The sequence below is a fragment of the Aedes aegypti genome, chromosome 1 (assembly GCF_002204515.2).
Source record: "Aedes aegypti strain LVP_AGWG chromosome 1, AaegL5.0 Primary Assembly, whole genome shotgun sequence".
Lineage (NCBI taxonomy): Eukaryota > Metazoa > Arthropoda > Insecta > Diptera > Culicidae > Aedes > Aedes aegypti.
Window position 1 is genome coordinate 152,753,028 of NC_035107.1, and position 13,838 is coordinate 152,766,865.

Sequence of the window (13,838 nt, forward strand, 5' to 3'; positions counted from 1 at the left end):
AAGCGATCCACAAATCAGTTAGGCTGTATTGTAAGTAATTTCTTAAAGATTATTTTTCCGCAAAACAAAGCACTAACACGTCATTTAATATTTTCACCGAACGAATTGGTACGCTCTTAAGTTCATTTGGTTCTTAAACTTGGTGATTTTATTAAATTTATTTCCATTGGCAGGCGAAATTTTCAGACTCGCCCTTATTTCATTTCATTCCATTCGTTGTTTTGCACCCGTCAACAACGAAACAAAATTCCGATCTGCCATAGTGAAAAATTGTGCCGGCAGCGGTGGATGGCCCCATTGTTTACGTTGAAAGTAGGTACGTGAAAATTGCGTTATCTGTCACTTCGCGGGGGGGTTGGTCAAACGGCAAAGAAGAACGAATCCCCTTGATTCGTCTTATATTACCACCACTCGATCTAATAAGAACGATGACGAAGTGCCGAAGTTTGACACTTCGTCGGATTGTCAATTATTCTGCGCAGGGTAGCAATTGGGCCGACACAACTCGTAACGGTTGTCGGACTTACTCAAACCACTGTCAGAAAATACCAGTTAGAAAGATTGTTACATATGCTAATTGAGGAAATGACGTTGTCGGATCTTTTTAAGCATGGACAGCTAGGTTTACCGTGCCAGTAAGGCTGTCCATATGTTTTTGGGAGAGTTGGAATTGGATATAGGGGCTTACTGGCAGGTTCGGACAGACCTGGGGAAATTGTGGCAGCGCCAACAAGCTGCAAATTGGGACCTACGGTTACAAATACCCCTCCATCCCAGTAAAAAAATGAATGGAAACATTCATTTTTACTAAGCATGGGGTTTAACAATACAATGAAATAATCAACATAATATTTATTTTGAATGTACAAAGTAAATTATGTCGCATACATGAAATCGGCAACACTGCCAACGCGTTACTCTTTCCCATTTGAAGGAAGGATAGCGATATGGAGTCTATCACCAATACAAAAGCACAAGAACTGTCAAACTGAATAAGTGAGCAAAACAAAACACGAATTGAATTGAGAAAGTGAAAGTGCAGACAATCGTGAAAATAGTGAAAATTACTGTTGGTACGTAGTGAAAAAATATAGCTAACTAGTGAATGTTTTCATTCCCTGTTTGTTCCGTCTGTTATTGCGCGCGACTAACAGGAGCTGCTCTAATTGTCAGTTATGTTATGTGTTATGTCAATGTTTATATTTTGTTTTACAGCCTGCATGGAGGAACACCCAGAGAAGGAAGCTATTCGGGGTTTACAAAGGTAAGTGATCTACGAAATTGAAATCATTGATCGAAAGGAGTTGGCTTTTGATTGCAGAGACTAATTAATTGATTTTGTTACAGGTGTAAGTGGAGGATGTTTCAGCTTCGGCCGCAACTAAACAGAAGGAAGTTTTTGTCGATACGTATCATAAAATGTTAAGTTAATGAGTGCATTTGTTTTCTTCTCAGGTTTCAACAGGTTTCAAATCTGCAGCAGAGAAAACTCCAATTGAATTCCCCTTTTCATCTGCCAGCTCGTAAGCAGAGGTTCCCACACGAGCTATCACGGTGCAAGGAAGATAGCATGGACCTAACTTGGCGTTATATTTGTGAACTGCTGACGATTGACGAAAGTTTCGTTTGTAAACTTTTTGGCCAACAGTGTAAACAGGTGAGAATGTTTTATGACGCAAGTTGTAATTTTGTGAATAGACCATTTCCGTTAGATCTAACCCCAAGTTTTTGTATTTTTCTTCGAAAGACAATCATTTTTAATGAATATTAACGCTTTCAGATTTTGTTTATATGCACTCCCGATTTTCTTACAAATTTTTGAAAACATGGATACTCACCACATTTTGAAAAATAATTCGAGATGCGGCACAGTTTGTTCAACCCTATGGGTATCAGCGTGGTGATTTGGAACAGTTTTTCAATTCCACCCCTGCATTGGGATGCTTGTTTACATTTGCAAACGTCAAATCAGGTTCGCGCTCAAACTGACCGTGATCCCGGTCAGGGCGCCCCAAACAGGAGCGCCACCGAAACTACGCATACAAACTTTTTTAAACCAGGTTGGAACTGGCGCAACCCGTTCTGAATCACAGTTCCAACTCCAACCCGATTCAAGTCTTCCTTTAGGAATATTTTCCTCCACAGATACAAAATTCAAAACCACCCCCTAACAACAAATCTCTCATCCACCCAGCAGTTACGGTACCGCTAGTTCTATTAGAGGCTATTTTTTACTATTCATGCCGACAAATACCTTCATCTATCTGTTGGCTGTTGATCCGGAAGATTTCCGCCTTAAGGCAGCAACAGCCGCGCAAGGAAATTTTGAGCGGCTGTTGCTACCTCTAGGCGGGAATCTTCCGGCATATTCAATCCCTTCAATCCTCGTCGGCACAAAGCAGAGAGATCAGCCATCTGACGACTACAATCCTTGCGTTACAGAACCGTGTAGTGTTCGCCGGGTGCGGTCATAACCGGCCGAAGCGGTGAAGGTGGTTTCCGCGGTGATTACGGAGACTTCAGGAGCCGTGAAGGAAGGAGGGAGCGAAACCGCAACGGAGCCCATTATGATGAATGAAAACATAAACAAAAATCATCTGGTCATGCCAGCTGATCGTAAATTCACCACAACGTGGTGGCAAAACCATAGGGGAAAAAGGGGTCTGCATTTTTTTCGAGGTGAAGCAAATTGTAGGGGACTGAGGGGTGCACTAACGTGCCGCAAGTTTTTCATTGTTTTCTTACAGTTAAAGGCTCCGAACATATCGGTTCCTTAGGAAAGTTTGTTCAGTAAATTGACAGAAAGCATATAAGCCAATAAAATTTTTTCACGGAAATGGTCTATTCTTATCGAATTGTTTTTTCAGGTTTTTGTGAACAAGTTCGTGAATAAACTGGTCAATTTGAAGCTTCTTTTCAATTCTTTCACCATCCGAAAGGATCTCGGTGTCTCGGTCGACCCGATGCTCATCTCCCCGGCTCACAATTTCGTGACCAAATAGTACACGATACGGAGTAAATCCGGTGGCTCCATGGGGAGTATTGTTAAGAGCGTACTCAATTTCAAAAACCCTAGTGTCCCATAGTTGTTGATTAGTCCTAGCATAAGATCGTATTCACGCATTGATGGTGCGATTGAGACGCTCCACCGGAATAGCTTGGCTATGGTGTCGAGGGTTTGTCCAGTGTTGCACCTGGAACTTTTGCAAGAGCTCTTTGAAATTAGACGACAGAAAAGTTGATGCGTTGTCGGATATGAGGCACTCTGGAGTAGAATACCGCCGAAACCAGCAGTTTTCCAGAATATCACAGACTTGGGGAGCTGTTATCTTTCGTACCGGAAAGAGCAAGCAAAACTTCGAAAAGAGATCCAATATGACTAGTAAATGAGTAGGTTAGTAAATAATAATAAAGAACGATTTTACCTGGATGTAATGTGGGGGTTGAGGGGTGGTGGGTTGGTGTTTGAGGGGGGGGGGGGTGAGAGCTGAGGCTCCCGGGTAGGGTCACTTTACAGGGCCCCGAGGATGGCCTCTTCACTGGCCGCACACTAATCTCTCCAAAGGGTAAATAATCTGTGGGCTTGGGCCCCTTTCCACAGCACTAAACAATCTTCCGGAATCGTCCGGAAGATTTTTCTTCTTCGTGGGCCCACTTGCGGAGTACCCACGCTAACCGCACTTTTGTAGGTTTACACTGCCCTTAGTTTTCTTTCACTCTTTTTCACTTTTCCGCCGTTTTCACTGGCCCCGTGGGGCACTTTTGGCCTTCCCCACCCTCAGGCGAGGAAAGGCAAGGTCCGGGGTGGCCCCGGCCACGTCCCGGATACACTCCCCGGCAATCTTTTTTCCTCCTGCTTTTTTCACTCACTGCGGGAATCGCAAACAATGGGTGACTTTCACATTCACTTTTTCCGGCTCAAATCCGCGATTCCGAACCCCCGCACATCGTCTCCTATGTTCGGCCAATAATACTTTTTCTTCACTTTAGCAATGGTTTTGTCGGTCCCTAGATGAAGTGCATCATCATGCTCTTCGACCAGTATGTTTTCTCACATTTCTTTTGGAACACAGATTTTCCACTCAAAATGGTAATCTAAAGCCTCTCCTTGTGTGGATACAAATTTCTTGAGAACACCATTCTCTACCCGAAAATCCTTATATTTTTCAGGCTCATCGTTTACCTTGCCGATCATTTTCGTGTACCAATCTTGGTTTTGTCGATTTAGCCCTAGGACTTCCACGGATCGTGACAGGGTATCAGGCACCACGTTGTCGATACCGCGGCGATGCTTGATAATCATGTCATGCCGTTGTAGTTCTATGCTCCATCGACACAAACGTGAAGAGGTACGCCAACTACTTCTCAGAATGTATGTGAGGGCAGAAGCATCGGTAATAATCGCGAACTTCGATCCTTCAACGTAGCATCTAAATTTTTCAACGGACTTCAGGACAGCTAGGGCCTCCTTCTCCGTGGCAAAGTATCGTTGCTCGGGGCTTGTTAATTTCTGCGAGAAATAGGCAATGGGTTGTTCAACGCCTTCCAAATCTTGTGTTAAGACTCCGGCGATGGCCGTGTCACTTGCATCGCAATGGATACTAAAGGGTTTGTTGAAGTCAGGGTTGGCAAGAAGCGGGGCACTTATAAGCAGTTCTTTAATCTTCACAAAGGACTTTTCCGCTGAATCGTTCCAACGAATCGACTTGGGCTTATCCTTCAGCAAGTCTGTAAGTGCCCGTACTACCTCGCTATAGTTGGCTATAAAACGACGGTAGTAATTACACATACCCAAAAACCGTCTTAAGGCTCGGATGGTGGTAGGGCGTTCGATATTAATGATCGCTTCCACTCGGTCTGGATTAGGTTTTAGGCCCTTGTTTGTCAATATATATCCTAAATAAGGAAGCTCGGTAACACAAAATTTAGATTTCTGTATATTGATCGATAAATTCGCTCTACTCAGTCGACTGGCGACATCTCTGAGTAACGTGAGGTGCTCCTCAAACGTTTCACTCAGGACGATTATATCGTCTAAGTACACGAAGACTTTAGGTTCAAGTTCACCCGCACCCAGGACTCGGTCCATAAGCCGGGATAGTGTTGCTGGGCTATTGACCAATCCGAATGGCATACGAGTGAACTGGAATAGCCCTCGACCTAGAACGGAAAACGCCGTGAATTTCTTAGATTTGGGGTGTAAGGGGATTTGCAAAAAGGCTTTCGACAAATCGATTGTCGAAATATATTTGCATGGTCCCACTCTGCTGAGAATTCTATCTGCGTGGGGCAGTGGATAAGAATCTCGTAAGGTCCTCTCGTTTAATTTTCGAGCGTCGAGACACAAACGTACTGTCCCATCGGGTTTGTCCACAGGGACTAACCTTAGAGCCCAGTTACTGTATGATCGCTCGATTATTCCCGCTTCGAGCATATTGTCCAGTTCTTGGTTAATTTGCTCCTGTCGTTTTGGAGAGGTGGGGAAGGGGTTTATGCGCACCGGAGGAGAGTTTTTGACTTCCTCGGTTAATTCAATGCGATGGCTTATTAGCGGTGTTGTGTCTAATTTTCCTTCAATAGCTACTTTGTGATGGAATATGCAATGCTGTTTCCTCTCCGTGTAGTATTCGGTGAGTGGTAACCAAGGTGGCAACCCTGAATGCTACCCACTGCACCATCGAGCGAGCGCGCCAAAAGCGCATCATTGAGATGGAGAAGGCAAAGCAACAGTGCAAAGTACAGTTGATTTTTTTATTCATTCGTTACTATTCAACCCGAACAGAAGTGTATTAAAGTTTATCTCGTTTCATTCACACAAGTGTTTCATTCCTTGTCAGGTTCCTTTTCTTCGGTGTTTCGCTTCCGTTGTGCCGTGTCCACCTCTGCCCAACACTTTGAACAGGTCTTTGACTATATCTAACTCACCGAGCTGGTCATTTGTCAGAGGTGGCTCTTCTGGGCTAGCTTCTAGTTCTTCCACAACCACTTTTGGAATGGTAGGTACGATTCCAAAAGCGTTCCAAAAATCGGTGCCTAAAAGCAGGCGTCGTTTCAGGGCTGGGACTACCAATGCAGCGATAAGTTTTGTTTGTCCATTGAAGTTCATAGGGAGATTCACGTATCCCGTCACATCCAATTTCTGTCCACTGGCCGTAACCAGGTCAACATTTGCTGGAAAAATTTTTAGCTTGCAGGTCTTTATGAGCTTTAAAGATCCTGTGCCTAGAATGCTTCGGTGTGCTCCGCTATCGAGTAATGCGATGATGGGAATACCGAGCACAGACACCTTGACAAATGGACGGTCGTAGTCCTCCACTCGAACGAATAACTCTTCCAGGCGAGCTGCTGTTGGCGAATCATAGTCGGTGGATTGAACTCGGCTGTAGCCGAAATGGAAAAGAGAATCTTGACAATCGCTAGAAGAGGGAATTTGCGTACAAGTTTGACTGACCTACCCTCTCAGGTCTACTTGAAGTTTTTTGCGCAATAGGGACAGTTTTTGGTTTCAACGTCAGGCAAACCACACCTGAGACAAAATTTGCACCTTGGTCGATTACACTCCGAATAATGATGACCTTGACCTCGGCAATTGAAACAAATTCCGGCTGTGGGAGGAACATATCTGTCAACCCACGATTGTGAATCTTTAGGGTGATCAGGTGTCTTCGGTTTTGGCTTTACATTTCCCGGGTTTTCGCGCGACGATTTTGTAGAGGGTTGCTCTTCATCAGAGCATTCCTTCTGTGAACGATAGAAGTTTCGAGATTTGTACGATTTCTTCGAGTCTTCGCTCTGATGCTTAGACTTCTTCTCAGGATTACGAGTAAGTTCGTTCACCTGGGTTTTGTTCCGCGACGTGTTCTGTTCGTTATTGTCCGAGTTGGCGTATTTATACCAGAAGGTTGCATCTAGCTGCCTTCCAAATCTCTTTAAATCCGCTAGATTATCGATATTTGAGGCGACTGCGTGACCTTTGTAGTCCGACCGAAGGTTTCGATTGATGATTTCGAATTTCTTCCCTTCCGAAATCGGCTTCGTGAGGGAATTGAAAATGTTTTGCATTTCCATGTAATAGTCCGAAAACCGTTCTTTTGGACCTTGTTTTCGCGAAATCGCTTTAATCTCGGTCACGTGATCGTGATCGGGACTAAGAAACTCACGTTTGAGTTCCGATTTAAGTTCGTTCCAGTTCGTGAAATCTTCGTTCTCTACCCCAGACATGAACCACGACTTGGCCTGGTCTTTGAAAAGGTAGATCGCGGACCGAAATAATTCACGTTTAGACACATTTTCCGATTTGGCGTAAAACTCGACTTCTTTAATGAATTTCATTAGGTTTTGGCCACTATCCTTGCCATCGTACCGGATATTCCACTCGGAAACGGGCCTATTCTTCAGCGCGACACGATGATTTCGATTTTTGTAGCGATTTGGAACCGGAGGATCTGACAACGCGGTAGAACTTTCCTGATCGGATTCTACAACCGAATCCGATGTCTCAGCCGGAGGAATTGGCTTTGACTTCGACCTTCTGTCTAATGCGAATTTGCGAATAACCTTTTCTGAACGGTTCGTATCCGAGCTGACATCTTGACGAGGTCTCTTATTAGGATTCTGCGGAAATTCGAATGGGAACAACGCGGCGAGCAGTCCCGAGAGCTGTTCTAAGTTCGTTTTAGACGTTTGCCTATCCGATTTTAGTTCGCGACGATTTGAATGTTTAGCCATCCCTGACGCACCCTGAGCTGATAATGGATCATCGCTCTCATCCTCAGATGTCCTTAAATCACTTCGATCTACGTTCTTGGAGACCTTCTGGCTCTCCTTACCTCCTTTTTTGGAAGAATTTTTCTCATCATCTAGTCCAGTCCTCAAATTTGAGACGGAGCGGACAATTTCTTGCATCATTTCACTTCTAACCGTCTGAATAGGAGAGAAAATCGAAAAGTGAGTATTCACTAAACCCCTTACTGCTCTGAGGAGTTTGTCTAAATCGTTAAGATCTTCGTCCGTCTCCGCGTATTCTAGAGCACGGCGAATTCGGGCAAAGTAATGGACAAGCCGCGATTTCAAACTGTCTTTAAAACCTTCAAATCGCACTTCATTTTCCAGATATCCACGAATTTGGTCCACATTTGCGTCAATCATCTTGATTTCTGTATCAACTGTAACTTTAGATCTGAGAAAGTCAATATCAACCGTATTCATCTCTTTTTCTTCTTTGAGACGATCCCTGAGCCGTCTCTGAATGGCAGATCTGGACTCGGTCGTATCAAATTGCACTGCTCTGATAGCCAACTCATGTTCAATCTCCTGCTTCTCTAAATGATGTACCATCAAACTTTTGTACTGCATTTCAAAATCTAAATCCATGTTGCTCAAAAACTGTTTCGTTTGAAGGACGAATTTACCAAAACAGAACCTGTTTTCTTCCCACTGATAGGGGGAGGGGTGAAAGATTTGATCGCTTGATCGATTTTTTTGTTGGGCGCCAATTTGTAGCCTCTCGGCTGCTCAGTAGGGAATAATGGGTATGAATTTTGTCGAGCACTGGGTCGTTTACTCAATTAGCATCGTTTCAACCCCTGCTTCACCAGTCACTTACCTTCAGTGGGAGCTTAACTGAAGCACACTGACAGCTGAATAGATAATAATCCACTCAAAGGACCAAAGCGGAAATGAATCGAAGGGAAGGTCAACTTTTATAGCAGACTTAAGAGAATGAGGCTTGGGAACCCCTTTTGGGTACGAAAAGCGAGGAAAGAGAGGTGTATATAAAAGTTTATAGGGAGTGCGGTGGCTAAATAATCCTACTCGCCAATTTAGCTTACATTACTAGATTTATTCACCCAATCTGGGCATATTGGTATGGTGGAGAGACGGTTACATGGTACTTGCGCTTTTGGTGGGTTGTTGGCGAGGCTTGATGGTGATGAACAGTGGCTAGCTTGGCTGGATGTCGGCGAATTGGGCGGGTTGTTGGCGAGAAAACGGGCGAAAGAGGGTCGGTATTCGGTCCTCGACCGAGGGCGTTAAGCTATTTCCCAGAGATGGCTGCTGAACGGACTATGGCCCACCAGCATGGCCTTCATCGACTGGATTCCGTGATTGCTGAATGGACTAGGGCCCACCAGCTGGGCTTCTTTCGAATCTGTTTCTTGCTGGTGTGGAAATGTAGGGTTGTTGGACGGATTGTGGCAATGTAGGGTTGCTGGACGGACTGTGGCCCACCAGCTGGGCTTCTTTCGTTCGGGTTCCTTGTCGGGTTTGGTCTTAATCCGACTGACCGAACGTTGAAAGCGGGAAGGAAGCCGTAAAGATGTTGCAATGGCCGAAATTTCAAAATGGCGTCGATGCTATTGTTGGAACGGACGCTCCAAGATGGCGGGCGGAACTAAGCTGGTTATCGGCACACCAACCAACTTTCCTACACTCCAAACTGGTCCTTTGGCTTCACTGCGGATGAAAGAAGTTCCTCCGGGATAAACCACGCGAGGAAACGCAAAAAGAAAAGGCCCGATTTCGGACCTAACCCATATGGATTAGTACCAATACGTCTCTCACAATTTACCACCATTTTACACAAATGTTACAATCAATTACAATTTTTACAATAGATGCTTTACCTTTTCTTTGTTATAAGTTGGTAATTGTTATAGATGTTCGTTTTCGTGTTTAACTGCTTGTTCACAACTGTTTTAACATATTTTTAATTAGGAACTAACAAATTAATCGTATTTTAAACATTACTAACCGTACTAACACTTTTATACCACTAATTTGAACTACTAACATTCGATACTAATCGTAATTTAGGGCAAACTAGAAAAAAAAGCACAAACTATTATATACACCACATGGTTACTATAATTTGTAACCTTACTTTTTTTAGCTAGGACACTTTACGGGCGCGCACTACTATTTTCTTCAAAAGTCAAACGGCAAAGAAGGACGAATCCCCTTGATTCGTCTTATATTACCACCACTCGATCCAATAAGAACGATGACGAAGTGCCGAAGTTTGACACTTCGTCGGATTGTCAACCATTCTGCGCAGGGTAGCAATTGGGCCGACACAACTCGTAACGGTTGTCGGACTTACTCAAACCACTGTCAGAAAATACCAGTTAGAAAGATTGTTACATATGCTAATTGAGGAAATGACGTTGTCGGATCTTTTTAAGCATGGACAGCTAGGTTTACCGTGCCAGTAAGGCTGTCCATATGTTTTTGGGAGAGTTGGAATTGGATATAGGGGCTTACTGGCAGGTTCGGACAGACCTGGGGAAATTGTGGCAGCGCCAACAAGCTGCAAATTAGGACCTACGGTTACATATGGTATTTTCGTAGAAAAATCAACAAAGGAATCCTATTAATATAAAAACATCAACTTATTCAATTATATATTAACAATAAACAACAATTATTTTTGGTCTAATGCAAGGGATTATCAGCATTTGGGGTTGCTGGCCTGGAAAATGGGGCTGCTTTTCCGGCAGGACATTCTTATGCGGGATATACTCGGCATTTAAATCATCCTGTAAAATTTAATTTTTCATTTAGTTAGCGCACACGGCAGGAAAAAGAATTTATTTAGTGCACCTACCTTGACCTTCTAGTGTTTCTGAACACTTCCCAAGTAACCACAAGCATTATACCATTGCACTAATTTGGTCGAAAGTCAACTTTTTTGAATTAATAATGTTATCATGCATTTATTCAATAACTGTCAAGCAATGATGCATTTGATTAACATTGTAAATGCTTTGTAGCATTATTTCAATATAGCATTATGCTAAGCGTTTAGAGTGAATATACAGTTATGCTGTCATACAAGATTACATAACCTCATTAACCCTTATTTTGATGTTTCCCTATATCAGAAAATAATGGGTACTTTTCCCACATTAAAGAGTAATGTCGAGTTTACAGTGTATGCTAGGCTACGTGTGTTCAATTAATGGGTGGTATGAATAAAAAACTTTGAACTTTACTACATGTAGCATCTACTCAAAAACAAAATCCACAAAGTTTACTACACTTTTGGTATGAATAAAAAACTTTTCGAACATGTAGTACTTACTACTTTCGAACATGAGCAGTGACTGAAGCTGCACGTTAAGAAATTTCCATTCAGAGTGCAGAGTGATTCTGCACGTAAAGAACAATCTATTCAGAGTGACGCCTAAAATTAATACAATCATGCATATGAAGAAAATGCATGGAATCTAATGGATTACGCGACAATTTGCACAAATCATGAAGGTGCTGTTATTTGACAAAATTTGTAGTGTAATTTTGCGATTAGTCTGGTATTCTCTTTATGTCTATGATTTTATGATGATGGTACATCAAAGAATTTTCTGGGTGGTTTTCGGCCTTCGCCAACGCCAGTGATTGATGATTTTTTAAATACTAGCTTAACATCTATTTGTTTATTTGTGTACGTCAAATCAACAGGCTCTTTTGGCCCCAATGATTGAATCTTATATCTAGTTAACAAAAAAAAAATAGTTTATGACAAACAACAACAAAACATAAGTAAAAACAATCGAACTTCTACTGCGTTTTCACGTTAATTTTTTAGTGCACTCTCAATTTTGTCCATTCTCAAGGGCTCCATACAATCCTTTGCTGGTTGATGAATTCGCGGCATTTCACTTCGCGTGGCCAAGTATCGGTGCTTATTGCTGCCTTTCTCCACCTCTCGTCGAGATCTACTTTGAATGATATGTAGTCTAGTTCCTCGTATGCCTTCCATTTCGGTACAAGTTTCGTAACTTTGAAACATTCATCGTTTGAAATACCGAGCCGCTCAAACACAAGCCTATCAATGTCTTGTTCCGTTACTCGTCGATCGACATTAGACAACAGTAATGAGAAAGAATGATCTCTGCCATGATCGCGACACAAACGATTCACATAGCTAGTACTATTGTTCGCTGAGTTGGTTGCGCCATCGCATTCAGGAGATGATATCGGTGTTGAAGACTGTTTCGGTGGTGTTGACTTCTGCAATCCATCAGCAAGCGATAATATTTTAACTATCTCAGCCACTTGTGCTTTCAATTCGTCCACATCCTTCATGATTTTAGCTTCACGATCTTCAGTTTGGATCTCTACGGTCTGTTGTGGAGCATCCATTAAGTCACGAAAACAATCGTTACAGAACATTTGCAAGCAATCATCGCAGAGCCAGATTATGTTTTTGGATAACACTCTCAGTGCATTTTCTTTCAAGCCTACACAGCCGGCGTGGAATGCATTGCAACATTTACCGCATACGACGAACAATTCTTGTTTTACAGTGATAGAATTTGAGCAGCTTTCACAGTGCATGTTTTGTCCGAGATAACAAAGAACAATGGTGTCGATGATTGAAGCAGACTCGAGTCTTTTAGTTTTGCAGTAGTTAATCGGTTAACTTGCGATGTTTATTACGGTTTAATCCCTCAATTTAAAGCGGATAGTACTGATTAATATAAATAGCCGGAAGATAGAATTTTTTCTTCGATTTTTCAACAATTTTCAACTACAAACTTGAGAGCAACAATATGCGTATTCAATGCGTACACAATCACCTTCACCAAAAAATCTATGAAGAGATCTTGAGATTACAGCTATCAAATTAGGAATCACATATTTTCTAGCACCAGTACTGAGATTCTGGTGAAATTGCGGTAGAATTTTGATGCTCCCCGTGTGTTTTCTTAACAGCATGTTGAATTCCGGAAGTTCTAAGTGTTTCTGCGATATTCTCGTTATTTTGGTGGGGTTTCTGATAGTATCCTTGGAATGTCTAGAACTTAGAATGTCGAGATTTTTATGGGAATTGTAGTGATTCCATTGGTAGTCGTTAGAATTCAATGAGAATCTCCCCTAAAACACCAGGGTTCCCTTTGAAATTATCAAAATTCTTGTCGATTTCACAAAAAATCCCATTGAAATCTATAAAATATTTACCGACATTCAAATCGTTTATATTAAACCGTTGCTTTGAAATTCCAACGGAACTGGAGATCAATGGAATCTTAAAGGTTTTTACAATAATTACGAAGATTGGTTTTCAGAATTACAAATATTCACACAATAATTCGCAGGAATCCCACCGCAATCTCATAGATTCTTACAAAAATACCGTCTCAAAGATACCCACAGAATTCCAAGAGATTAATATTCGGAATCCCATTTCCACCCCAATTCTAGAGTTTTTAACAGATTCCTAATATTTCCGCAATATTCCTAGAATGGTATTTAAATTTTCAGAATTATCATAAAAAATCCGACATCCCTATCGGAATCTCAAAGTTCCTACAGGAATTCCGGAATTCAAAAGGAAATCTGAGATGTCAGAATTTACACGTAAAATTCAGAATTACTTTATCAATATCTGAATTCCTACCGACATCCTAAAATTCCTAGAAAATAACATAATTATCGTAATGCCAGAATTCACACGGATATTACAAATTGCTACTGCCGGTAATCTTACCGGAATCTCAGAATAGGCGGAGCGAAAGTTTTCGTAACCTCAGAATTCCTTTGCAAAACTCAAACGATATATCAAAACTCATATCGTTTTCCCATGATTTTTACTCAAAAGTAAATTATTCCATTCAATTCCGCAAACTCAAAGCATGTGTAGCAACCTCTGAAGCTAACTACCAGTAGCTTTGTAGTAAATGCTACCTTTATTCATAGCAATGCGTTGTTTGTAGTATGTTCGAAAGGTGTAGAAAGGAAAATGACACAAACATGTTCCACTCGTGTTCCACATATAGCGTTTACTACCGAGAATGTAGTAAACTCAATTTTACTACATTTTATTCATACGGCCC

General features: G+C 42.0%; 1 long non-coding RNA gene across 2 annotated transcripts; it reads right to left on the reverse strand.

The window, feature by feature from the left end:
• Window positions 1-8,861: 8,861 nt before the first annotated feature.
• Window positions 8,862-10,311, reverse strand: LOC110678382. 2 transcript variants are annotated; one of them, XR_002501553.1, is made up of 4 exons: window positions 9,884-10,311; window positions 9,755-9,822; window positions 9,627-9,693; window positions 8,862-9,528 (listed from the first exon to the last, which is right to left on the reverse strand). It is a non-coding gene; the product is annotated as an uncharacterized LOC110678382 (long non-coding RNA). The 2 variants fall into 2 exon arrangements; XR_002501552.1 differs by having other exon boundaries at window positions 9,755-10,311.
• Window positions 10,312-13,838: the final 3,527 nt, after the last annotated feature.